General features: G+C 43.4%; 5 non-coding genes across 5 annotated transcripts; all 5 read right to left on the reverse strand.

Annotated features, from left to right (window-relative positions):
* Positions 1–1,791: 1,791 nt before the first annotated feature.
* TRNAT-UGU (transfer RNA threonine (anticodon UGU)) lies at positions 1,792–1,864 on the reverse strand. The gene has a single exon. It is a non-coding gene; the product is annotated as a tRNA-Thr (tRNA).
* A 7,448-nt stretch (positions 1,865–9,312) lies between these two features.
* TRNAQ-UUG (transfer RNA glutamine (anticodon UUG)) lies at positions 9,313–9,384 on the reverse strand. Its single transcript has one exon. It is a non-coding gene; the product is annotated as a tRNA-Gln (tRNA).
* A 1,513-nt stretch (positions 9,385–10,897) lies between these two features.
* On the reverse strand, positions 10,898–10,969 carry TRNAW-CCA (transfer RNA tryptophan (anticodon CCA)). The gene has a single exon. It is a non-coding gene; the product is annotated as a tRNA-Trp (tRNA).
* Positions 10,970–16,624: 5,655 nt separating this feature from the next.
* Positions 16,625–16,706, reverse strand: TRNAS-GCU (transfer RNA serine (anticodon GCU)). The gene has a single exon. It is a non-coding gene; the product is annotated as a tRNA-Ser (tRNA).
* A 1,733-nt stretch (positions 16,707–18,439) lies between these two features.
* TRNAA-CGC (transfer RNA alanine (anticodon CGC)) lies at positions 18,440–18,511 on the reverse strand. Its single transcript has one exon. It is a non-coding gene; the product is annotated as a tRNA-Ala (tRNA).
* Between the last annotated feature and the right edge of the window lie 7,158 nt (positions 18,512–25,669).

A 25,669-nucleotide genomic window follows, 5' to 3' on the forward strand; every position in this document is an offset into this window, starting at 1 on the left:
TTTAGTAATCATGACTGTATCATTAGTAGCGTATCACAGAGTGTACTCCTGTGGTTTACAGTAGCCGGTGTCTGAAAAAGACTTGAAAAGCTTAACACAAATAAATCTCCAGCACCAGATGACTTACACCCGAGAGTCCTCAAAGAACTCAGTCTGGTTATAGCCAGACCGCTATTCCTAATTTTTAAGGCTAGTATGCTGACAGGAATAGTACCAGCTGAATGGCAAAAGGCCAACATGGTACAAAAATTTTAAAAAGGGCAGAGATATATTCCTGGAAGCTATAGGCCAGTATCTTTAGTAGTAATCAGCATAGTTTTACAAAAGGTCGATCTTGCCAAACCAGTCTGTTAACATTCTATGAGGATGTAAGCTGCCATCTAAATAAAGGAAGGCCTGTGGATTTAGTTTACCTGGATTTTGCTATACGGTTCCCCATCAATGCTTCATTTACAAACTGAGGACTGTAGGCATGGACCATAGGGTTTGTTCATGGATAGAAAACTGGTTGCAAGGGCACGTCCAAAGGGTGGTGATAAATAGTGTGTATTCAAACAGGTCTAGAGGGGCTAGTGGGGTATCCCAGGGCTCTGTCCTGGGACCAATTCTAATTAGTGTATTAGTAAATGATATAGAGGTTGGTATAAATAGCTCAATCTAAGTTTTTGTTGATGATACAATGCTAAGTAGGGCAATAACTTCACAGCAGGATATAGAAACTTTACAAGAAGACCTCAATAAAATAAAGCAGTGGGCAAATACATGGCAAATGAGGTTTAATATTGAAAAATGTAAAGTAATGAACTTGGGAGATAAAAATACTAATGCAAATTACTCGCTAGAGGAAGAACCCCTGGGGGAATCCAAGATGGAAAACATCTGGGGGTCCTAGTGGATGACGGACTCAGCAGTGGCATACAATGCCAAGCTGCAGCAAGTAAAGATGGTAGAATTTTAGCATAAAAAAGGGTATTTACTCATAAAACGATAATCCTACCACTTTACAAAACTCTGGTTCTGCCACAGCTGGAGTATGCCGTCCAGTTCTGGCTACTAGTCTTCAGGAAGGATGTGCTAGAACTGGAGTGAGTCCAGAGAAGGGCAACAAAGTTAATAAGGGGCCTGGGGGACCTCCGTTACGAGGAAAGACTGCAAACATTAAACTTATTCTCCCTGGAGAAGAGAGGCTTGAGAGGAGATATGATATCGATATACAAATACCTCAGTGGTCATTCTAGCATAAGGAATAAATTATTCTTCCCAGGGAGTATAAGAAGACATGAGGCCAATCAATGACATTGCAGGAGAAGCAGTTTAGCGTTAAAGTGCGTAGGGTTTTTTCACTGTGAGAGCAGTAAGGATGTGGAACTCCCTTCCACAATTGGTGGTGTCAGCAAGAAGTATCGATAGTTTCCAAAAGCTCCTGTATGAGCATCTTTGTGAACACAGTATACAAGGATATGGGATCAGCGTTTTTGACATGAGCACACACCCACCCACACCCACACAGGTTGAAACGCATGGACTGGTGTCTTTATTCAACCTTACCAACTATGTAACTAAGTAACAATTTTATGATGGATGACCCTGTGACTCACTGGTGGAAAAGTCCACCGCCCTTTTGTAAGCTCCAACCATTCAGTTTGGAGCTTACATAGGACTTTATTTTCCCTATACTGGAAGTCATACAGAGCAGATGCTGGGAAGGTGGGAAGTTAAGTGACCCTTTTGCTTTGTTAGGCATGGGCAAGCAAAGGGGGTCACGTTAACAGGAAAAAAAAAAGCATAGTCAGGCCCCAGCGAGATTTGAACTCGCGACCCCTGGTTTACAAGACCAGTGCTCTAACCCCTGAGCTATGGAGCCAGTGAGTATAAAGATCTCCAAGTATATAGATCCACACCCTTGTTTGTCATACATGAACTCTTACTAGACTGCATTGGGTGTGTAACTACAATTCATTTCTTTACAATCCACCTTGTAACTGCTTACCAAATAAGCAAATTGCACAATTAACATGAACTCATTGATGAACTCCAGGTTCAGACACAAATATTGTAGCTCTGTGATTATTAATAGATCATTAAACATATTTTATGGTTGAATATGTTTATTTAAAGGCGTACAAATAAAATATTCACAGCATGTACAGGCTGTAGAAATCAACAAAACAATGAATAACAGCCATGGGCAGAGCCATTCTGAAAACTCAGATATTAGGTTCTAATGTAGTACATCTAGTCAGAGTAATACAGCTTAACCTGTTCCCGACTGAGCTATAGCCAAAAGATGGCTACAGTGTGGTCTTTCAGTTCTGGGAGGGTGTCCATGGACGTCCTCTCGAGAACGTGCTCCATTTGGCAGTGGCATCACTAGGATTGGTGTCACTTGGTGTGGTAAAATGTGGTGTCACCCCCCCCCATCTAGCAAGCTAGTTTTGGGACGGCAGCAACAGCAGCGCACCCCAAACCAGCCTCTGTAAATGGTGTCGGTGTTCTGATCAGTGCGCTCTCACGGATGCGGGTCACACTATTGTGATTGGATATCACTTTCTACTTGATGGTGTCACCCAGGCCCATTTTTTTTTCTTTTAAACCAAATTACAAGTATTGGCAACTACCAGTTTCATGTAATACTTACCTGCTCTGTAATGGTTTTGCACAGAGAAGCCTGGATCCTCCTTTTCTCTGGCTTCTCCCCCTGACCAGTGCTCCCAAAAGCAAGCCATTTTCTATGGGGGCACATGAGTCTGCTTGCTCCTGAGCCGCAATCTATGTGTCAGTAAGACACACAGAGCCATGGCTTGGCCCTGCCCCCTACTCCCTCTTCACTGACAGTGATTGAAGACAGTAGGAGCCAATAGCTCCTGCTGCTCAGCCAATGAGGAGAGACCCGGGAGAGCTACTGCTCCCTTGCACATCGCTGGATAAAGATTGGGCTCAGGTAAAATTTAGGGGGGCTTGGCGGAGGATTACATAGAAAGTTTTTTACCTTCATACATAGAATGCACAAAGGTAAAAAAAAGTTCAAACTTTATAATCACGTTAACTCTTTTGGGGTGAGGGGAGAAGAGAGGTTAATTTATTTACAGTGCTATTTGTAATATGCAGCATGGAGAGGGTTAATGTACTCAATGACTCAGTGACCAATGGCAATTATTTACCCCTTTTTGCTGCATTAGTGGCATTAGTGTCAGTGTTTATAAACCCCTTCCTGCTGCAGCATAAAGGGGTTAATTAGCACTGACACTGGTGGTGCCACTGCCACTAATGCAGCACAAAGGGGTCAATTAATTGCCATTGGTCACTGAGTCATTGAGTACTTTAACCCTCTCCATGCTGCATATTACAAATAGCACTGTAAATAAACCCCCCCCCCCCCCCGCCTCCAAAGTGTTAACCGCTTCAGCCAGTTCTCACAGCTAAGACACTGACACAACAGTACCTTAGGTAAGGTTAGCCACCCTGTTCACTCACTTGCTGTGCACATGGGTTCTGGCAACTCGCAGGTTGCAGTACTCTCCTTCTGTTCAGTCCCGTCTCCCGGCCTCTGAATCATGACATCATGCCATCCGGGACTAGGGCTGTCCGCCTGACAGGACCGGGCTGGGCACCACTGCAGCTCTGCTAGCATTAATACAGTGTGCAGTGCCAGCCCCAGTGTCACCCGGATGCGGTCTGCACCTACGGTTGCCACCTCATGCCTTTAAAACCGAACACATATTAATTACACAGCTCCTGAGGAAAATTTATTGCAGATAAGGCACCAAGTGAGTTTAATTACCACCTTAATCAGCCACAGAACCTGTGTAATCAATATGTGTTTGGTTTTAAAGGGATGAGTTGGCAACCCTACCCGCACACCCATAGCAATGCCACTTCCATCAGTGCCCATCATCCCTCTTATCGGTGCTGCCTCTTCAGTGGAGCCTCATCAGTACCCATCAGTGCACATTAGTGCAGCTGATCAGTTGTGCCCATCAGTGCCTCTTATCAGTGCTGCCTCTTCAGTGAAGCCCCATCAGTGCACATCAGTGTAGCTGACCTGTTCAGTCCCATCTGTGCAGCCTTATCTGTTCAGCCTCATCAGTGCAGTGCATTAGTGCACATCAGTTCAGCCTCATCAACCCCCATCAGTGCAAACTCATCAGTGCATATCAGTGCCCATTAGTACAGCCTGATCAGCACCCATCTGTGCAGCCTCATCAGGAACCATTTGTGCAGCCTCATCAGCACCCATCAGTGCTGCCCCATCTGTGCAGCCTAATCTGTGCCTCCTCATCAGTGCACAGCAGTGCAACCTCATCAGTGCATATCAGTGCCCATAAGAGCAGCCGCATCAGCACCCATTAGTGCAGCCGCATCAGCATCCAGCAGTGCAGTTGCATCAGCACCCATCAGTGCAGCCTCATAAGCACCCATCAGTGCAGCCACATCTGTCCCAGTGTCCCTATCACAGCAGTGTGTCACCACAGCCCACAGTCACCAGCATGGCTAAAAAATATTTACCTGTGAGGAGGCATACCAAATTCTAAGTCTAACCGACGAGAGCAGCGGGGAGCTCTCTGTGTAGGATTCTGATTACAAGCCAGTGCTGTAAGTAGTGGGACTGTTACAGCATCAAAGGAGGAGGAAAGTGTGACCAAACGACGGTGTTCTGGCTAGGAGCAGGCTACCACCAGTAGTGCAGTGGCATCCACAAGTATTGCAGTGGCATTCACCAGGAACGGAATACCTCTGCAAGAAAGGCTAGGTACTATTGGGTTGTCATGTCAGCCCCAAAGGGTTCGGGCCCATGCCAGTCTACCAGATGCCCTTGCAAACCCTCTATGGCTTCCCCTTGAATCAGGAGCAGCTAATACTCCGCCTTTTACTGCCCAGCCAGGTGTCCAGACACACAGGGAAAATTGTGCACCCATTGATTTTTTTAATTTAGTGTACCTATTACGTTAAATTGTGGACCAGTGTAACCTATGTGCCCAACAATTTTTCTAGCCAACAACCCAACTTCCAGTTATGCCCATCTCTATGAATGGTAACTGGTAACAATGGAGGAGTTCAAGATCCTTTTGGGCCTCACATTTAATATGGGACTGGCAAAAAAAATGAAGTCCACTCTTTTTGGTCAACCCACCCCATCCACCACATGCTCATTTACTCATCAGTTATGCGAAGAACATATCTAATGATCATGTGATTCCTTTTAGTGATAACACCCAGTGCCCCCATGACCCCGCATATGATCAGCTGTATAAAATTTGGCCCCTTCTTAAATTTTTTTCAGAAAAATTTGCCCAATTCTATATCCTCAGCAAAAACGTGTGGAAGAATCACTTGTCCACTTTACTGACAGGCTGAGCTTCAAGCAGTTCATCCCCAGTAAAAGGGCCCGATATGGGATGAAACTATACAAAGTGTGCGGCAGAGCCACGGGGTATGTGTATTATTATTGTTATTATACAGTATTTATACAGCGCCAATAGTTCGCTCAGCGCTGTACATTACAAAGGGGGACAGAACATGTGACAGAACAATACCAATACAATGCAAAACAAGAGGAGATTGAGGGCCCTGCTCTTTCGAGCTTACAATCTAGGAGGGAGGGGATGGTGGTACAGGAGGAGATAGCTGTGGGGGATGGAGTGGTAGGAAGAGTGGAGGAGGTCGGCAAGTTAGCAGGGGGTGTGGTAGGCTTCCCTGAAGAGATGGGTTTTCAGGGTGCGCCTAAAGGAGAGGAGAGTAGGTGATAATCTGATGGGTTGGGGCAGGGAGTTCCAGAGGATGGGTGACACCCTGGAGAAGTCCTGGAGGCGGGCATGGGAGGAGGAGACCAGGGAACTAGAAAGAAGGAGGTCTTGTGAGGAGCAGAGTGTGCGTGTTGGGCGGAACCTGGATATTAGGTCAGTGATGTAGTTCGGGGCAGTATGGTGGACAGCTTTGTACATCAGTGTTAGGATTTTGAATTTGATCCATTGCGCAGTCGGAAGCCAGTGGAGGGATTGGCAGAGGGGGGTGGCGGAAACGGAGCGGTTGGAAAGGTGAATGAGTCTGGCAGCCATATTCAGGATCGGCTGAAGTGGGGATAGCCATGCTCTTGAGACTGTACTGGGAGACACAACAAACCTGGCAATGGCATATATTGATGTGCCATCCTGGAGCAGTTGGACTGCCTGTGCAACCTCTGTAGGGTCCAGGTATCGCCTCATGCTACCAGTAGTGACACTGACCCTAGTCAAATGCAAAACTAGTGAAAAACAGTCAGAAAAGATGAGTAGGGAAAAAAATGTCAGTGGCCTCCACCTATAAAACCATTCCTGTGTTGGGGGCCATCTGATTGTTGCCCATCTAGTGCACCTGTTATTAATTTCATTAAATCCAAAGCAGCTGAAACTGATTAACAATTCCCTCTGCTACTTAACTGACCAGATCAATACCCCAGGAGTTTACTTGACTTGATGATATACTCTGATTAAAAAGTGTTCCTTTAATTTTTTAAGCAGTGTATTATACCAGCTTGCCCCTTTTGCACAATCTCTACTGGAATCAAACACTAGCTTGTGGCACCATGAGAGCTAGTGGGAAGGGCTACCCGCAAAGGCTGGTAAATACAAGACTACAAAGAGGGGAGCCGGTGAGTTTGCAGAATGAGGAAGTATTGGCTATGAAGAGGAAGAAGAAACGTGATGTATATGTTCTTTCTTCAATTCACAATGATACCTTTGTGCTAATCGACAGAAGGAATGGCCAGGCCAGAAGCCCGAATGCATACATGAATACAATATGTTCATGGGGGAGTTGATCTTAACAACCAGATGAACCAGCCCTACCTTGCAACAAGAAGAACCCACAATTGGTTCAAAAAAGTCTCAATTTATCTTTTCAATTTTGCTGTTTATAATTCTTATGTGGTTTACCATAAATCCACTGAAAGAGCTGAAAACTTTCTGAAATACCAGAAGGCCCATCATAAAGCATTCACTCAGATGCAGTGAGCAGACTCCCTGAATGCCATTTTCCAGATAAAGTCCCTCCCAGAGAAAAATGCTGGGTGTGCTCCAAAGGGGGCGTTAGACAGGACACCATTTATTATTGTCCCCAGTGTCTTTTCCAACCAGGCCTCTGCATAGGGGAATGTTTTCGCCTCTACCATACTTGTCTGCCATATTAGAGAATTCTTGCCTTTTCCCATTTGACAATTTGCCTTCACACCCATCATGCCACCATGACCACAACTCTACCTGCCTCCTAAACTGACCACACCTCTGCCTGCTCTGGAACTGGCCCTGGTCTGTTTATTGATGATGCCTCTGCTTGCCGCCTGAATGTAATGAACTGTCTTCCCCTATCCCTTCCTTATTCCCCCCCAAAACAGGATCATCTACAAGGCAATCTGGCGGAAGCCTAGAGCCTAGTAGATTGCTGGCCCAACTACAACCTTCTTTCTCTTATGGTAAACCAGGGAGATAGCAAAGTTGGTCAAATATGTGCCCCTACCTGTCACATTTGCTGTCGTATGGGGTGGGCCATTCCAGTATAGACAATGCAGCTGGGGCAATTCTGTGCCTATTCCCTCCTTATCCTTATCAACCTTATTTGTAGTGATGCAGGGGCCAAAGTTACTACCGTGCCTATTCTTCCTTAAAGAAGAGCACCAGGATAGGCAAAACAATCACCCATTAGTATATCACCCTACACAAAACACTGAGCAGTTAATAAAATTTTGAAAATCCTTAAAATTTAAGAGAAAAGTCCAACCGAATTTTCATGACCTCAGCTCTGTAATTCAAAAGATAACATCATCTGTTCTGCTAAGGAGGAGGTGTTGTAACAGCAGGGATTTAATTATATCCTCTCCTCTCTCTCTGCAGTAAAAGGAAACTGCAGTTTCCATCAATCACAGGGAATTGTAGTGAATGTGGGTGGGTACACTAGACCTGTACATGTTGAATGTGTCTGAGAGTCCTGGTCCACCCACCACTACAAGTAGGGCTGAATTACATCACTGCTTCCTGGAGAAAGAACTACAGAAATGATGTGCCAAGACCAGTGGCCAGGGGAATAGGAGGCATAGCAGCCATTGGTCTTACTAACAGGAAACCAAAGAGAATTAACAGTTTGATTTGAAGATGACTAGGCTGTTTTAGAGCAACTACTGAGTGAACCTGAAGATGGATGACATATTCAGTGAATGTAGGAAATGTAACAAAGACATGTGAAGGGTTTTTTGCCTAGAGTTCTGCTTTAAGCTGGCTATACAGTGCCATACAATGAATGAATTTTGTCCAGCTCCTGATGAAATGTGCTTAGTGGATGGCTCTGTTGGCTTCTCCCCATTTTTTCAACTGCCCAAATGGCTTTTGTCAAAGGAGCCTGCTGGAAAATGTTGAATCAAACAGCAGCTTCCTTCAATCAAATGCAAGCAGCAATGTCTGTCAGAATACAATAGCCCAGCAGGAAGGATTCATTGATTAGTACTGTTTAGCCTGGATGGAGTAAACTGGTTAGATTTCCCTCATTCAGCCCACACACTGAACAAAAGAAATCTGCTTATGAATAGTGTTAATTTATTCATGCCCCTACCTTCCCCCCCACCCCTATTCCCTCTCTTCTCAGCTCTCCCTTTTTCTCTTTTTTAACTTTTTTTTTTTTTAACACAGATGGAGTTGGGTTTTAAAGTGTTTGTAGGGTAAACTATTGGAATAATACTATACAATACTGTGTGTTAAAATGCTGTAGTGTATAGTAGCTCTAATTGACCCACCTCATCATAATCTGACTATCTAAGTGTAAGACTATCTCTGTATTTTAATGTAACCAAATTTAAATGTATTTGCACTCATATATGTATATATGATGATTCCCTGTAATCTATTTTTAAAGTGCTGCTAAAGCCTTAAGGTTTTTAAGGGCTGAGCCACCTGCTCTGTGTCATTGAACACAGACAAAGTGACTTAAGAGTGAGCTTTAACGGGTGCCCCCATGGGGCATGAGCTGAAGAGGAGGGGCCGAGAGCGCAGGGGACCCCAGATGAGGAGGATCAGGGCTACTCTGTTCAAAAACATTGCACAGAGCAGGTCCTGTAAGTATAGACATGTTTGTTATCTTAATGAAAGAAAATGAAGGTTTAATATCACTTTAAAGGTGTATCGACTTGAATGACAAAATGAAGGTTAACACACACAAACTGCACCATACAGGACTTTTGTATTGGAGCACATAAGTTCTATCTAATAATGTTTTTTTCTTGTCCATGTATTTTGCCCAAACAAAAAATAACTATATGATACATCCAGTATGAAATAAACCAACAAAATCAGGTTCCACCGAGATTTGAACTCAGATTGCTGGATTCAAAGTCCAGAGTGCTAACCATTACACCATGGAACCATAAATGAGCATATGTACTAACAGATTTATATACACTAACAAATTGAAACCAAACTCCAGCTTAAGCTTTATACAGTACCATTTTTTTCCTTTTGGGATAAAGGTTTAAATAAATAAATAAAAGCTGATTATTGTAAGCACCCTTGCCAGTGATCAATGGTTTGTCTCATCTCTGTAACTGATACATTTGCTGGGGAGCTTGTTCTGTTGACAAATATCAGACCTAGTGGCTAGATCACCACATGAAAATAAGGTAAAGAAAGCCTAAAAAAAAAACAAATGCAGCCATCACATCTAAGAGTTGATAAGCTGCAATAGAATACATGTTTGCTTTTGGGTCTAATACTGCTTTAAGTAACGCACAGAGTTCAGGAGTCTGGATTAAGATTTACAGTAATCCTGACCCTTGTACTCTGTGAGTTACTTATTTCTGACCCCTGACTTCTGTGTGTTACTTAATCTTGACCTCTGAATTCCGTGTGTTACTCAGTCATTAACGTGGTTGTAAGGCTGAAGGTTTTTTAACCTTCTGTGTGCTGCTCCCCCCACGGCCCCTCCTAATACTTATCTGAGCTCAATCTCGATCCAGCGCTGTGCACAGGAGCCTCAGCTCTCCTGGGTCTCTCACTCCTCATTGGCTGAGACACAGCACTTTCCTGCACAGAGAAAAAAAAGATCCTTTAATCCCATTACGTCTAAGGGTAAAACAAATGTTAATACCTCAGCACAGTTTTGCCACTTTGACCTGTGTTAGTAAAACCATACAAATCATCACAACTACTTCGTGCATCCAGGTGGATTATTCCTTGTTTTTTTTCAGGGCACATTGGGCTTTCATCTAGTGATAAATGGTAATGGATATCTCCTGTTTTTTTTTATTATAAGGAAAACTGGCCCAAAATAGTAAAATAAATGTATATTTTTTAAATTTAGCCATATATTTCTTGTTACTACCAAAACATACTACCAAAGAACAACTCAAAATAAATTCTCCTGCTCCTGACAATCGCAGTGATACCACATATGTGTATGTTTGTACCTGTAGTAAGGCCAAGAAACAATACTGTGCATTTTGCCTTATTTTTATCCTACCTAAAATACACTGAAATTGTCACTTACTGACACTGATAATAATTTTTAAAAAAATGTTAAATGTGGTGCAGTTCCTGTGCTATTGACATGCAGTTCGTGTGAACCAAGACTGTAAGGATACTTATTAACAAAAGTGTTGCTCTACTATCTGCAATAGAATCGGCAGACAATTGTCACAGTTAGTTATGTGTATCGTCTATGATGAATCTCATACAGCTGTCAGTAAATTTACATCTAAATATGGAATGTGCTGGGTTACAATTCACTGGTGTCACTTAATGGCTAAATATCATAGTAGTGAACTAAACAAAAAATTTATTAAGTATATAGCCAAGATTTCAGATGTAATCCAAAAGTAATTTTTTGTTATACGTACAAATAGTACCGGTTTAGTGTAAGGCACTTAACAAAAACTTGGTGCTGACCCCGACGTGATTTGAACACGCAACCTTCTGATCTGGAGTCAGACGCGCTACCGTTGCGCCACGAGGTCCTACTTTGATGTTGTTTTTAGATCCTTTTTTTCTTTATGAAATAACTATACACCTAAATCCTTGATATATTGACACTTTAATTTGCAAGACAATGAACTGATCTAAATATACAGCCTAGTCTAAAGTCAGAGGCTGCCATAATGCCAACTTTCACTTTCTCCTATACCACCAAGCCTCCCCTTCTTTGTAACAGCAGGCAAGGGGTCCTTTCTCCACACCCGCTGCCACAATTTGAAAACAGCGCAGCCATGCGGGGCTCTGCCCACACAGCCGTGCCTTTCATTCACAGAGTTCTGTTAGTATTATAAGGCAGGCGTTAACTTTTCTGCACTTTAATCTATGTGAGAAATGCTGGCCAACTGAAGAATTACTTGCTCTCGTCCCACAGGTGAGAGAGTCATCTATCTGACTGTACCGCCTACCCACCTCCTCTGAGGACATGCCCAGGTCTCCCACAGTAGTATAGAGGATGTCAGTCACATATACACAGTCCCATGCACACTGACAATTCAGGCTCAGCCTTGGGGATGTCTTTTTAGTATTTATAGCTGAAGAACTTTAACAGGAGAGGGGTTTAGGGTCACAGGATACTCCAAACCATTCAATAGCAATAATAGCAGGAAAAATTTCTCACTAATCTTCTAATAGCAGCTCTACCTGGAGATAACAGGGAATGGCCAGTATATCTAGGACACTAGACCAGCAGTCCATATAACCACTTCAGGGACTTAGTTCCTTTTAGACACTTGCACAACTAACAGTCCCCGGCAACGCCTTTGCTCCCAGCATCCACAGGTAAATCCACAGTGAGGGTGATAACAAGATCCTTTTGCAGACCCAGGACTTCAGTACAGTGCCCTCCAACAAAATTCTATTGGCAGTCTTCTCCAGGTCCTCAGGCCAGCAGCAGCTAAGGTATGACAGCAATGCCTCAGTAAAGCTGCCTCCATGGTCATATGGTCATCAGTCCCACAAAAACTGGAAGCCTCCCTGGGGATAAAAGAACACTCTGGTAAATCTTTCCAAACATTTATCACTTCCCCAGCCACCTTCTGGACACCTCCTTCCTGGGATTGGCCGCGGCATGATAAATATTTGCACTGGTCATTTGACTCTCTCCCATATACTCTGGAAACGTTTTTAGAGGCTGGTGGGAGAAATCAAATTCTTAGCTCAGGAAACCCTAAACAGACAAAAACAATCAATCACTGCTCCGTTCACTACATTGAAGCCAAAAACTAAATTTAACCTAGCAACCTAACTAGAGGAGGGCGCTACATGGACTTCCTGGAATTGTTATGCAATTGATGGCTGTAACCTGGTCAGTAATCATTTGAGCTCTGGAAGATTTTACCCCTTCATGACCAGGCCATTTTTTGCAATTTGGCACTGCGCTATTTTAGCTGGCGATTGCACGGTCATGCAATGCTCTACATAAACAAATTTTATATCATTTTTTCACACGAATAGAGCTTTATTTTGGTGGTTTTGATCACCACTGGGTTTTTTTATTTTTTACAATATAAATGAAAAATATTTTCTACTTTCTGCTATAAGACATCCAATAAAAAATTTGAAAAATCTAATTTCTTCATAAATTTTGGCCAAAATGCAATCTGCTACATGTTTTTGGTAAATAAAAAAAATTCCCAACAAGTGTATATTGATTGGTTTGTGTGAAAATTATATAGTATAAATATATAATATAAGTATAATAAAAGTATATAGTATAGCGTCTACTGGAATTTTTATTTATTTATTTATTTATTTTGGCAGTGATTAGAAGCTTATAGCAGGACTGTGATAATATGGTGGGCAATCTGACACTAAATGACAATTTGTGGGTACTGACTGCCACTGACGTCTAGTGACACTAATACAGTGATCAGTGCTAATAATATACAGCATACTGACACTCTACTAATGACACTGGCTGGGAAGGGGTTAACATCTATGGGCAATCAAAGGGATAACTGTGTGGCTAACAATGTGTTAAGTGTTTACTGTGTGCTGATTTTACTAAGGGATGTGCCGGTTTTTATTCCCTGCTTTGCAGGAAAACAAAAACCAGCACATCACTGCTGTCAGGACAGAGCTCTGAGTTGTTTACAACCATCATAAATCATTGACTGGAACCCACTGATTGGCTTGTGATGTAATGAATCACAGCACAGGTGGGGTGGCGGGTGCGCACCTCCTACCGAGAAGAGCCGAATCACATATCAGATACATGATCCAGCCGCCCTGCAGCAGTATATCTGCCTGGGGCAGTCTGCAAGCAGTTAATATCCTGAAAAATGAAACACATTAAAGATTAGGAGACAATTGTGCCAGAACTGTTTTAAATGTGGTTTTCAGTATGAGCCAAGAATGAAAAGAGTTGAAGAGTGCTCTTACCTGCAGTTCTTTGTTCCTGCATTGAAATCACTAATACCTATCAGCCACTTCCATGTTAGGTAGCATGGAGTGCTTCAGCTTCTACACTGTGTGAACAATGCCATTGAAGCTGAAATACATATATGTATTTGTAGTCATACCCCAACATGAAGGCTACCTTATCTTCTGCATTATATTACTTGTATTTTGACCAGTTCACCTGTTGGCATTACCGGGTTTGACAAACTTCGATTAAAAAAAACAAAGGAGCCAGGTGGAAAATTGTCAGCCAAACAGTGGCTGCACGCAGTCAAATCCAATCACTGTCCAGGTATTCAGACAGACACAGGTGCGGGCTGTATGACTACAATAGCCATCAGAGACATTCCTAAATAGTGTGGTTGGGGGAATCTATTAGATTTCTCTCATTCAGCCCACCTAAACCTCGTACACATGATGAGAAAATTTGACGAAGAATACTGCTTTCAAAGTGATTGTACAATAATCTGATCGTTACTGCACAGCTTTTGAGAGTTGACAGTTCATGTGAAATTATCCAAAGGGACAAAATTTTTCTTGTACGATACCAGAACAAACATTTTTTGGTTTAATCAGTACAGTATTCGTCCAAAAAAAAACTGGAACACCAAGACCACGCATGTTCAGAATCAAAAGAATACATTACAATACAGTACATTACATCACTTCCAAAGTTGTATTCTATTGTATGAGAATTTTCGTAACTTTAGTAGCTACCGTATTTTTCGCACCATAAGACGCACTTTTTTCCCCCCCAAAAAGGGGGGAAAATGTCAGTGCGTCTTATGGAGCGAATGTAAAGCGGCCGGTCCGGTATTTCTGCCGCCACCATGTCAGAATACCGGGCCGGCCGCTCAGCTGTTCTCTCCTGCAGGGCCTTACCTGTTCCTCGCTCCAGCGCTGCACAGTCTTCCCGCGCTGGCTTCTGTGACAGCCGGGTGCCCACTGCGCATGTGCTGCGCTTTGTGAATGATCCGGTGTCTTCTGGGACACATGAAAGGTCACAGAAGGCGCCGGGCCATTCACAAAGCGAAGCGTTTCTTGCACCTGCGCAGTGGGCACCCGGCTGTCACAGAAGCCGGCCCGGGAAGAAGAGGGAAGGCAACTCCGCGGAAGTGGGAGCGGGTACCTGTCAAATTCAGGTACCCGCTCCCCCTCCCTCCCCAAAGGTCAGCAGTCTCTGGTCATCCCCTTCACTGTCTGCAGTCTCTGGTCATTCCCTGCACTGTCCGCAGTCTCTGGTCATTCCCTGCACTGTCTGCAGTCTCTGGTCATTCCCTGCACTGTCCGCAGTCTCTGGTCATCCCCTGTACTGTCCGCAGTCTCTGGTCATCTCCTGTACTGTCTGCAGTCTCTGGTCATTCCCTGTACTGTGTCCGCAGTCTCTGGTCATCCCCTGTACTGTCTGCAGTCTCTGGTCATTCCCTGTACTGTCCGCAGTCTCTGGTCATTCCCTGCACTGTCCGCAGTCTCTGGTCATTCCCTGCACTGTCCGCAGTCTCTGGTCATCCCCTGCACTGTCCGCAGTCTCTGGTCATTCCCTGCACTGTGTCCGCAGTCTCTGGTCATCTCCTGCACTGTGTCCGCAGTCTCTGGTCATCTCCTGCACTGTGTCCGCAGTCCCTGGTCATCTCCTGTACTGTGTCCGCAGTCTCTGGTCATCTCCTGTACTGTGTCCGCAGTCTCTGGTCTTCTCCTGTACTGTTTCTGCAGTCTCTGGTCATCTCCTGTACTATGTCTGCAGTCTCTGGTCATCTCCTGTACTTTGTCCGCAGTCTCTGGTCATCTCCTGTACTATGTCTGCAGTCTCTGGTCATCTCCTGTACTGTGTCCGCAGTCTCTGGTCATCCCCTGTACTATGTCTGCAGTCCATTGGTTCAGAATATTTTTTTTTCTTGTTTTTCACCTCTAAAACCTAGGTGCGTCTTATGGTCAGGTGCGTCTTATGGAGCGAAAAATACGGTACTTCATTTTCTGGTACCAAAAGAGCTGTATTGAAGGCAATATTGTACAAGTATAGCAGAGAGAAACAAACCATAAAGTGTAACATAAGCAAATGAGGCAGACACATACATTTTGTAAATGACAATAGTGGCCCACGCAGGGGCCAGCATGGCTGTAATCATAAAGCGTAGAACAAGAAAAAAATAATTTTCCACATATTAATAAAACAGGACAGAAAAGAGAGCGGTCAGCTGTCCTCCTTCATTCACTCTGGCCGCTCCCTCACTCGATGTTCACACTGCCGCTCGGCTCCGCCTCCTCGCAGGTGATTGGCCGCCTGTGTGCCTTTCCTGAGCTACAGTTCTGGCACCCAATCACAGGTGAGGAGGCGGAGTTTGCAGAAGGTGTCATCCTACGCCCACACATCGCGTCTAGGCACTGGACCTGTGGACCTCTCTACCCCTCCTCCAGCAGCGCTTCCTGGACTGAATTGTCGTGGGACTGGGACCGGAACCAGGTAAGACACAGCAGCCCCCTGCCTGCCCCTGTACTAAATGTCCCTTCAGTTGGAAGGGGGGGCGGCGGCGACACCCCTAAAAAGTGCTGCCCTAGGTAAATGCCTTGTTTGCCTCGCGGCAAATACGCCCCTGGTATGGGGGTGCCCAACAGCCGTTGTTTGGTTTTGACAGGTGGCAAAGGCCGAGTTAAAAATGCACCTCAATCTCATATTTTTGCCTCCATGGCCTAATGGCCTGCACACACGATAAGAAAATCATAAAAAAATTTTATACGAGGAAAGATCGGCCAATGATCTGATTGTTAATATAGCCAATTCTGACTTTTCAGACAACAAAAACCAATGATGCAAACTAGAAAATTTGTATCCTTTGTGAACACAATGTCTGTTTTGTTTAATGTGAACAGTAATTGTACGGAAATAATCTAATAGAAAAAAAAATATGCATGATCAGAGCCATCTCAAAAGTTACTCTCAGGTAAAGTTTTCTATTATGTTAATACTGAATATGAATTATTAATAATATTAAAATAATATTAATAAAATTAATTATTAATAATAATAATAATAATAATAATAATAATTACAGTAAAGTCTTCTAAATCTGAAACCTAGGCAGATATAAAAGACACAGATTAACGCAACTGTTGCTGGTTTTGTTATGTCATCTTTTGATGGTCTATTTCGTTTCTATCCTGTTACATTTAGATGTAGAACTGCATGAAGATTTAAATGAATTGAGGTCACATTCTGGTGGCCATAAAGGTGAAAAACTACCCGACAAGGATGGGATTTGAACCCATGCGTGCAGAGCACAATGGATTAGCAGTCCATCGCCTTAACCACTCGGCCACCTCGTCTTCTTATCTACATCTTTAAGGATGCTCTAAATTGTATATACAATGAGTATATGTATTGATATTATAACATTAAAAACTCTTAAAATAAGATCCTCTCCATCACCAGTGCTTAGCTTTTGTCTTCACAGAGCAGTAATGTCCCCCCATCTCTCTCATCCCACTGGGATATTTTTTACCAGAAATATGGGTATTATAGTGTGTGTGTGCACTAAAATTCATTCAAGTGTATTCATTGTTCCTGAAAATATGAGTTTTAAAATGGCTGCACAAATATTATGCAACATAAAAAAAGTGCAACAACCACCATTTTATTTTTCAGGGTCTCTGCTTTAAAAAAAAAATATGTCTGTGCTATATATAAGGTGCTAATAAGGGGTGTCATTAATTTATCAATGATAAATTGCAATGCGATTGCAATGTGGTGCAGGAAACGCACAGGAATCTCAGCATTTCCTGCACCTCATTGGTGTGATCCTGGGCTAAAGGTGGAAATATACCCATCGATTTAACAATTTCAAAATTAGTTTTTATTTAAGGCATTTCTGGAAATGCTAACTGTCACATTAGCTTGTGTTCTCAACCAAGCTGTCAAATCATCTAATGGCTGGTGACATAGTGATCACATGTGCAGCACCCTGACAGTTGCAGAACAAAGAGAGGCTAAGATGGCAGCTTCCTTGGCTGATAAGGACAGCAGTGTTTACTACCCCTTTAAAAATACTACAAAATTAAGCCAAACTAAACCCCCATTTCCTTTTCAGCCATCTTAGGCTGTTTGATTTTCAACTGCCTTGGTGCTGCAAATGCAATCAGTTATGGCACCAGACCAGGGCTGGGGGACAAGGAGGGGCAAGGAAGGACGGCTGCCCTGGGCGCATATTATGTGCTGTGGGGGGCTGAAAGGGAGTTCCTGATGTTACAAGCTGACAGAAGTAGTGACAGCAACATTACTACTCCTGTCAGCTTAGCACAGAAAGAGACAGGTTAAATCTTTCGAGAGGTCTGGGAGTCGGCTGTGCTCTCTCTCCCCTCTAGCTCCACACTCATGCCACTGCAGCACTCATGGAACTGTCAGATTGGGAATGTGCATGGTTTGTTTACTTGCCCTCATCTCCTCCCAGCAAAGAATGTGGATAGGGGCGGGTAACCAAACCCTATAAATTCCCAATCTGACAGCCAATGCCATCACTAGCATGGGTCCCCAGTTTCGTGATCCCTTGCCTGTCAAAAATATTGCAATGCTGCTTCCCCTAGGCTCCGCCTCATCTGTGACCTGCAAGAGGAGGTGGAGCTCAGGAGCAGCCTGCAAGATGAGGGGGAGGCCAGAGGCAGAACTGAATGTGAGGTCTGTATGTTGAAGGGAGGAGAGGATTATACTGGGGACCTTGGGGGGTGGGCAGAGTATACAACATTAATGCTGGGGATGAGGGTTTGACAGTAGGGGGGAAGGAGAAGAGGATTAGTGCTAAATAGGGGGATTTTAGCTTGAAAAGGGAAATTTGATTGATTACATTTTTATCATTTTTTTCACACAAATAAAGTCTTCTTTCGTGATCAAAGATCACCAAAAGAAGGCTCTATTTGAGTGAAAAAATTCTAAAAAATGTAATTTGCATGCCATGTTGCATGACTGTGCAATTGTCATTCAAGGTGTGACAGCGCTGAAAGCTAAACATTTGCCTGAAAGGGGGGGAGGTGTCTGGTATGGAAGTGGTTAAAAAACACAAATAAAGTGGAGATGCCGGGGATTGAACCCGGGGCCTCACACATGCGAAGCGTGCGCTCTACCACTGAGCTACATCCCCTGATTGACAAGGGTTTCTGTTAACTTCTACACCTCTGAAGTAATGATACTAAAACAAGTATAAAACTATTATATATCACATGTGTGAAACAAACATGACATAAAGAACACATACAAGGATATACGGAATCATTAGAATGATGGAAAGACTGAAGATAAACACTGGGTGGCAGCATTAGCTCAACAGAAAAAAAAGGTGTCCAGACACATTTACAGAGATGGTTTGCTGTGCTTTGCACATAATGCGACCTGTGGGCTACTCTTAGGCTGTATTCACATTCTGCTTTTTGTAAATATGCGCACATTTGCACTTTGTTTTTGCCCCATATATATAGGCAGTTCATTTCAGTGGGCTTTCCTATGTGCGACAAAGAAACCTTGAAGAGTGGTTCAAATCTCTTGGCTACAATGTCTCTAAAGACTGGATGCTTCACAGACTTAGCCCTGGTTCACACTGATGCAGTGCGGAATTCACAGCGTTTTCAGTGCAAATTCCGCATCGCATCAGAATCGCACCCCGCTCATGCGAATTCCGCACCGCATCAGAATCGCACCCCGCTCATGCGAATTCCGCACCGCATCAGAATCGCACCCCGTTCATGCGAACCACTGCGGATGTGTATGTTAACAACACCCCTAAAGCGGTTTGCAAAATGCGGTGCGATGTGAAGAATCAGATGCATAGGTGTGAATACCTATGCAATCCGATTCTAGTGTGGATCCAGAAAAGGGTCCTGCATGTTTTTGGTACGGGTGCAGTGTGAATAGAGCCATACAAAACGTATAGCTCAGATCGCACCGCATACAAATCGCATGTGATTTATACAGGAGTGCGGTTCCTGTGCGAATCACATGCGATATACAAAGCCGCACGTATGTGAACCCAGGTTGAATAAGGCAGGCAATAGCAGGGTCCACATAAGGCACCAGTCATTTTTTGCCAAATGCTTCTTTCATAGGATTTTGCTGAAAAAAAAACTTAAGGGGTGCCTAAGAAAAGAAAAGTAATGCAGCCACCACATCTTATGATTGGTAAGTTGCAATATATTACATTTTTAGTTTTGAGTTTAATACCGCTTTAAAGCCATAGTAAACCAGGTCCATTATAAAGATTTTAAAAAAGTCCCCTGCAAGGTAAAGACATAATGTTACAGTATGCATCGTGTACTAGCACATTATGAACAACTTACCTGAAAACGAAGCTTGCCAGCGGCTCGCTGTCACCACTCTAGAGGCATCCATCTTCACCCGTCTTCATTCCGGGTTTGCATTCTGACAGGCTGCGCCACGATGATGATCCTCAGCATTTTGTAAAAGTGCAAAATGAATGGGGTGTGTCTGGTATGTAAATGTCATGTAAAGTTGTGCTGGCAAAGTTTTGTTCCTTGTTTGGTTCATATAAAAATGCACATAAATAAACATCTTAAACCTATCTGGGATCTGCTTTTTTGCCACACCCACTTCTTTTTCTTTTTATTCTTTTAATTTGTTTTTCACAGAAAGAAAAACAACAGACAGACAAAAAAGTAAAATAAAAAAATACAGACAGCATACACAAAGTGTTTTCGTGTCACGTCCGATTTCAATGGGCCTTGACTGCTTTGAAAGTTTCTGATATTGCAAAATTTCACCTATATCACTCAACTCATCCCTACAATTCGCAGTAGACATTGTCAATATTGTCTTTTTGAACAACAACACCCACTGAACTATGGGTACCACACTTTCCAGCAGTGTTGTCAATTTACAGTTTGTAAGAAAACACCCTGATTTCTCCAGTTCGTAAATGACTGTGAAAGGGAGAAATCTGTCCGTAAATTTACAGGCTGGCACTTTTCCCGGTCCTTACTCCCAAGTCCTGCTGGCACCACCCAACACTGGCTCCTGCACTGCTGCCACTGGCTTCTGCTGTCAAGGTTATTGGTTGCTAGCACTGCCTGGGGTCCTAGCAACCAATCACATGGAAGCACATGCGAAATGAAAATGAAAACCGCACATGCGATCAAATACCACTGAAAGAAAGCTCTATTTGTGGGAGAAAAGGGAGGTCAATTTCATTTGGGTGCAGCGTTGCATGACTGTACAATTGGCAGTTAAAATAACACAGTGCCGTTTCGCAAAAAATGGCCTGGTCAGGATAGGGGGTAAATGCTCAGATGGGCAAGTGTCTTGCTGACCTTTGTAACTGGAACACTAAGATAATTGTACGTTTGTCCTCTCTATTTTTCCCACAAAAGTGTTCAGTATTTGTGCAGTTATATGGAAACCTGTAATAATCAAGGATATCCTGCTTTAAAACACTTCCAAGTTTAAAAACATCATAACATAAACCTGTAGAGTGTTATCAGTTGTCCATGCAAAAACAAGAACACGTCAGAGCATTAAATAGTGCCATTATGGACTTCACAAATTTTCATATGAAAAAATATTTTTTCATTCAGTTTTCGTGCCAATGTTTCGAATTCTATGTTTGATTACAGGATGCACATACACATTACGATAAGTATGATTTTTCCTGAACAAAAACCTCACTCGCAGTTAAAATTTAATTCCAGAAACACAATTCCATCCTTCTTCAATTTTCCACATCACTACAATCAAAAAATGATCGTTGCTTAGACCCTGTTAACTAAAAGAAAATCAAATACAAAAACATTTTTTTCAAATGAAACTCTACTTGTGTATGGTCAACTTCAGAGGAAATTTCTCCAATGAGGATTTTGGTGAACTTTGATGTCCCCAAGGGAGGAATGAGCTGGGGAGTAGGGAGGAATTTGCCCAATGTCCTGTTGCGATTTTGTATTCCATTTTAGATCCATTGTTTTGGAAGGGTGTAGAAGTGCACTTAATATCAAAGGTCACACTCGAGGTTACTCTTAAAAATGTTTATTGGCGTTCACAGTTTGACCAACATGTACTGTATGTTCTCCTTTATTTAACAGCACCCAAAGGGTTCCTTTCAGATTTGACCTCTGGGTCCAGGCCAATCCTGACCACACCAACCAACATAGTCCTGACGGAAGGGGAGGAGTTTGCCCTGAAACATGTTGGCTCTACTCATCGCTTCTGAAATGTGAATTCCAATAAATATTTTTAAGAGTAATCTCAAGTGTGAAAACCTTCCATATCAATTGCACCTCAATATCCTTCTGAGTCTATCTTGCAGAGAGCTTTTCTGTTGTTACCATTACCAGAGAGGCTGCAGCTGAGACCCTATCAAGGCTCATCCACATCCAACCCCCAAAAGGGGCGATACATCCCAGATCACCTCCAGGGGATACAAGACGACACACTTGTCCAGAGCTGTCACAACACATACATTGTTTGTCTCAAACGCTCATGCTTTACACCAAGGGTCTCCAAACTTTCAAAATAAAGGGCTAATTTTCTGTCCCTCAAACTTTACGGGGGCCAGGATGTGGCTACTGGAAGTAGAAAATGCCCTGGCATCGGTGGGAGTAAACAATGCCATAGGCTTGGTGGTCAGCAGGAGTAAAAAATTACATCATTGTTGTCAGAGGGAAAATTAGTTTCCCACTCCCGTGTCAGTGGGAGGAATAGTGCCCCATAGTTACTGTCAATGGGAGGAATAGTGCCCCATAGTTACTGTCAATGGGAGGAATAGTGCCCCATTGTTGGCATTAGTGGGTGAAATAGTTCCCCATTGTTGGTGTCAGTGGGAGGAATAGTGCCCCATTTTTAGTGTCAGTGGGTGGAATAGTGTCCCATTGTCCCAATGGGAGGAATAGTGCATTGTATCAGTGGAAGGATTAGTGTCCCTTTGTTGGTGTCAGTGGGTGGAAGAGTGACCCCTTGTTGGTATCAGTGGAAGAAACAGTGCCCCATTGTTGGTGCCACTGGGAGAAATTATTATACAGGATTTATATAGCGCCAACAGTTTGCTCAGCGCTTTACAATATAAAGGGAGACAATACAGCAACAATAAAGTTCAATACAAGAGGGTTAGGAGGGCCCTGCTCCTTGGAGCTTACAATCTAAGAGAGAGGGGCTGGTGGTACAAAAGGTAATAACTGTGGGGGATGGACTGGTAGGAGGAATAGAAGATTTCAGTATTAGCTGAAGCCAGGATAGGCTTCCCTGAAGAGATAGGTCTTCAGAGATCGCCTAAAAGTGGGCAGAGTAGGTGATAGTCTGATAGATTGGAGTAGAGAGTTCCAGAGGATGGGGGAGGCCCAGGAGAAGGCCTGGAGACGAGCATGGAAGGAGGAGACAAGGAAGCTAGAGAGCAGGAGGTCATGCAAGGAGCGGAGAGGATGGTTTGGGTGATATTTAGAGACAAGATTGGTGATGTAATTTGGGGCAGAGTTATAAATGGTTTTATATGTTATTGTTAATGTTTTAAATTTTATTTGTTGGGCAATGGGAAGCCAGTGGAGGGATTGGCAGAGAGAGGTGGCAGATATGGAACAGTTAGTAAGATGGATGAGTCTGGCAGCAGCATTCATGATAGACTAAAGAGGGGATGGCCTGCAATGAGGTAGGCCATTGAGGAGGGAGTTACAATAGTCAAGGCAAGATATAGCAAGGGAGTGAATAAGTTGCTTAGTAGTTTCAGAGGTTAAGAACGGACGTATCTTGGAGATGTGAAGTCTACAAGATCTGGACAGTGATTGGATTTGGTGCTAAAAGGACAGATGGGAGTCTAGGATTACACCTAGTATCCAGGCATGAGGGGAGGGACTGATGGTTGTATTATTGCTCTTGATGGTGAATTCAGGGGAGGGGGCATGGGGTGGAGGAAATAGTATGAGCTGTTTTCGAAAGATTGAGTTTGAGGAAGTGGAGTGACATCCATGCCGATATGTCACTTAGTAGATTAGTAATGCAAGAGAAGAATGAAGGGGTGAAGTGAGGAGTAGAAAGATAGATTTGTGTGTCATCAGCATAGAGATGGTACTTAAAGCCATGGGAGTTTATCAAGTGACCAAGGGAGGAGGTGTAAATGGAGAAGAGAAGGGGTCCAAGGACAAAACCTTGAGGGACCCCTACAGAAAGAGGGAGTGGAGAGGAGGAGTCAGAGTTATAGGTAACGTTGAAGGAGCATTGTGATAGGTAGAAGGAGAACCAGGAGAGAGCAGAGTCTTGGAGGCCAAGAGAGTGGAGTTTTTTGAGGAAGAGGGGATGGTCAACAGTAACAAAAGCCACAGAGAGGTCAAGTAGTAAGAGTACGGAATACTGTCCATTGGTTTTAGCAGTTAGTAAATCATTAGTGAGTTTTAGTAGGGCAGTTTCAGTGGAGTGTAGTGAGCAAAAGCCAGACTGTAAAGGGTCAAGAAGGTTGTTGTCAGTGAGGTAGGAGCTCAGGCAATTGTAGACTAAGCAATCTAATAGTTTAGAGGTAAATGGCAGCAGGGAGATGGGTCTTAAGTTGTCCAGGGTGGTGTGGTCCAGGGAGGGCTTTTTAAGTATGGGAGTGATGTGTGCATGCTTTAGAGGGGTGGCGAAGGCACTGTTAGAGAGGGAGAGATTGAAGATATGAGTGAGGGAGCATAGGATAGAAGAAGAGGGCGACCGTAGTAGCTGTGAGGGGACAGGATCCAGGGGGCAGGTAGTGAGACGGGCTTCTGAGAAAACTTTAGTGACCTCTTCAGTAGTAGCAAGGTCAAAAAAGGAAAGTGTTGAGGGAGGTTTAGTATAAGGTATGCTAAGTGGGATGGATGTCTGTGCAGTGGAGATGCCCCTACGAATTGCGTCAATCTTTTTTTTTTAAATGATTTGCAATCTTGTAAGCAGTGAGTGAGTTACTGGGTGGAGGTGGAGATGGAGAAAGTAGAGAGTTAAAAGTGGAGAAGATAAAACGAGGACTGGATGACAAAGTATTAATAAGAGTGACAAAGTAGGCTTCTATGGCAGCATGAAGGGAGGAATTGTATGTTAAGAAAGCAGATTTATAGAGGGTGAAAGATTGCTGAGATTTGGTTTGACGCCACAATCACCCCAGTTGCTTAAGATTTCTGGTGTCGTCAGTCTGCCACGGTTGTAATGGTCGGGGGGTCTGATACTTCGTGTAGTTGGAGGAACAAGTGAATCTAGTGTGGATGAAAGCGACCTGTTGTAGACAGCAGTGGCCAGGTCAGGGCAGGACAGGGGAGAGATTCTGTCATAGAGGCGGTCAGTTGCAGAGTGGAAAAGAGAAGGGTTTAAGTTGTGAAGGTTTCTGCAGGTAACTGCTGTTCGAAGTGTTTGATGACGAGGACACTGTGAACGTGATGAGATTGTGATCAGAGAGAGGAAAGGGGGTGTTTGTGAGATTGTAGGGAGTGCAAAGATTGGAGAAAACAAGGTCTAATGTATTCCCATCAGAGTGAGTGGAGGACTGTGTCCATTGCATTAAGGCAAAAGATGAGGTTAGGTTGAAGAGTTGGGATGTAGCCGGGTTGTTGACATTAATGAGGATGTTAAAATCTCCAAGAATGATATTGGGTATTTCAGAGGAGAGAAAGTAGGGTAGCCAAGCAGAGAAGTCATCAATAAAGCAGGACACCGGTCCAGGAGGCCAATAGATCACTGCAATCCTCAGAGAAAGGGGAGAAAACAGCCGAATGCAGTGAGTCTTGAAAGAAGAAAAGGATAGAGAGGGAGTGTTAGGGAGGACTTGAAAGGTGCTCAGTGGGGATAGAAGCAAACCAACTCCACCTCCTTTCCGACCTCTGTATCTGGGTGAGTGCAGAGAAGGCCTCCATATGAAAGTACCGTGGGCGAAATAGTGCCCCATTGTTGGTGTCAGTGGAAGGAATAGTGAGTGCATTGTATCAGTGAAAGGATTATTGTCCCAAGGGCCGGATAATACAAAAGAAAGGCAACCAAAGGATCAAAGGATTCCCCAGGGGACATTAGAGGCAGAAGATATGAAATATATTAAAAAACAAGTAATCAATCTTTATTATTCCAAAAAAGTGGCCAAATGGCCAATGGGCCAAAAGTAAAATACAATATGATACACCAAATAATTGAGCCAGCATATATCCAAGTGTATTTAGAAATACAACAATATAGATACATGTCTTGCTTGGCGATAATAAAATCTTCCCATAATTCCCAACGTTTCGGAACAGAGTTCCTTCTTCAGGGAAAATTACTGGTATAATGATGAATTAGTAGGTGTATCTGTGCAGTGGTGTATTTTGGTTTTGTGCTA

This window comes from Staurois parvus, unplaced genomic scaffold (assembly GCF_062004578.1).
Source record: "Staurois parvus isolate SC_StPar_1 unplaced genomic scaffold, SC_StPar_1.0 ptg000715l, whole genome shotgun sequence".
In the NCBI taxonomy this organism is placed as follows: domain Eukaryota; kingdom Metazoa; phylum Chordata; class Amphibia; order Anura; family Ranidae; genus Staurois; species Staurois parvus.